The sequence below is a fragment of the Salvia miltiorrhiza genome, chromosome 3 (assembly GCF_028751815.1).
Source record: "Salvia miltiorrhiza cultivar Shanhuang (shh) chromosome 3, IMPLAD_Smil_shh, whole genome shotgun sequence".
Taxonomy (NCBI): domain Eukaryota; kingdom Viridiplantae; phylum Streptophyta; class Magnoliopsida; order Lamiales; family Lamiaceae; genus Salvia; species Salvia miltiorrhiza.
Window position 1 is genome coordinate 3,119,322 of NC_080389.1, and position 2,383 is coordinate 3,121,704.

General features: G+C 37.9%; 1 pseudogene; it reads left to right on the forward strand.

The window, feature by feature from the left end:
• Positions 1-464: 464 nt before the first annotated feature.
• Positions 465-2,383, forward strand: part of LOC131015805 (uncharacterized) — a 7,866-nt pseudogene continuing 5,947 nt past the window's right edge.

Genomic DNA, 2,383 nt, shown 5'->3' on the forward strand with positions numbered 1-2,383 from the left:
TTACTCTAAAAAAAATTAGTGTCCTATTTTTACAAATCCAAAATTTTTTGTCTTAATTTCCAAATCAACATAAGTTACTGTCCTAAAAAATCCTCTAACTCTGACAAAAAATGCGACATATTTCTCAAAAATCTATAATATACTCCCTCCGTCCCAATAATGAAGTCTCCTTCCTTTTGGGCACGGGTATTTAGGAGAGTTAAAGTAGAGGTAAAAGTAGTAGGGACCACATAATTAGTGCTTTAATTAATGTTATTTTATTTCTTAATTAAATTGACTAATCAAGTCTTCTCTCTCTGTACGTGAGTTCTGTCGTCGCCGTTCGCCGACTGTTTCAGCCGTCGGCACGGCTGTTGGCCGTCCGTTCCCCTTTCTCGGGCTCACTGAACACCCACACATACACTCAATCGATCCCTAACTCCCTCTCTTAAAGCATGTTCAACCTTCCTTCCCAAAATCGAAACATGCAAGTTCAGCCCCAAAACTTCCTCCTCCATCTGGAATCCGCCGCCGCCGCCGCTGCTGAGGGCCCGGCGAGTCGCCGCCCTTATTCCTTTTAAGAATTCGAAATTATCTCTTCTAATCTGCAACCCAATCAAGAATTCGAAATACACCATGGCTCTGATACACCACAACCAAATTTAAAAAAAAAATGAATTGGGAATAAACCTCCCTAATCTGCAACCCTACCACCTCTATACTGCCGTCGTGCCGCCGCACCGCCTTCGAGGAAGAGAGTAGAGAGAGAGAGGCGGTGGAAGGCAGAGAGATAGGGTTTCGCCTTTTGCAGAGGGTGGAGGCGGTGGAGATAGGAGGCGGCGGTGCCTCGCCATCGCCAGGAGAGGGCAGCCCTGGTCGCCAGAAAACGGGCGGCGGCTGGCTGCGCGGATGTGTGTGGGAGAGGGAGTCGGTGGAGGCGAAGCGGTGGATGCAGAGGGTGGAGGCGGTGGAGAGATAGGAGGCGGCGGCGCCTTGCCGTCGCCAGGAGAGGGCAGAGCCCTAGTCGTCGGAAAACGGGCGGCGAGGCAGGGGCCTTGTCGCTGCGGTCACCGGGAGAGAGAAGAGGAACGGTGGTGGAGAGGCGTCCGAGAGAGAAAAGGCGAAGAGAGAGAGAGAGAGTGACAGATTTGGGAGATTTGGGAAAGAGAGCGAGAGAGGGAGAGTGAGATTAAAGTTAGAAAGAGAGAGAGAATACCTAATTAATTGAACTAATTGTATTGTAATTTATGCCAAAAAAGGAAAGGAGACTTGAATATTGAGACGGCTCAAAAAGGAATAGGAGACTTGAATATTGGGACGGAGGGAGTATTAAAGTTTCAACTTCCAATTGGAAATCAAATTCAAAATTGAATAGCAAACTTGTGATCATAATAAAATTGAAGGTTTATTTATAAGTTATATCTTCTTTATTTTTATTTTTTTAATTTCTTGATTTTTTTTCTTTCTAAAATTGTGAAATTTGATAAATTATAAAATATTTGATATGCATATCAAATTAAAGATCGTGATAAGTGCTTTAATTTGATATATATTATGTAAATATTGTATTTAAAATATAAAAATTATATTTTATCCATTCCACGAAAATATATACTAATTTGCCATTTTAGTCCATGCACAAAAAGATGTCCTAATCTGTTTTTAACAATAATTGGTAGGTCTCTCTCTTCTCACTAACTTGTGGGCTCATTTCTCCATTGGCCAACTTGATTAACTTTTTTCACTTTTCTATATTGGGTTAATTGTAGTTTATGGTCGAAACTTGGGAATCATTTGTAAATATGGCCCGAACATTAAAATATATTAAAAAAAATAGCCTAAACTTTGAACTCATTTGCAAAAATGGCCTGAACTTAGAAAAATACAAAAAATAGCATGAACTTTGAAATCATTTGTAAAAATGGCCTGAACTTTGGAGTCATTTGTAAAAATGACGTTAACTTTAAAAAATACAAAAAAATGGCATGAACTTTGAAGTAATTTGTAAAAACGGCACGAACTATATTAATACAAAAAATGACTCAATTTTTATCAAATGTATAAAAATGACATGAGCTTACACTTTCGGAATCCAATTATGACAACGTGGAAAGTCCGACATTGACGTGAAAATTATATGAAAATTGTAAATTCACTTGGAATATTTATAATAAAGTATGATAATTAATTCTCTTGTCATAAGAATATTTCTCTCGTACAAATAATTAAAGTATGATATTAACGAAAGATCGAACCATTTTAGATTTTTTAAAATTCTGGTCATTTTTACAAATCTTCATAATTTAATTTATTTTTTGTATTTTTTTTAAAGTTCAGACCATTTTTACAAATTTTCAAAATTCAAATTATTTTTGTACTCCCTCCGTCCACGAAATAAACTCCC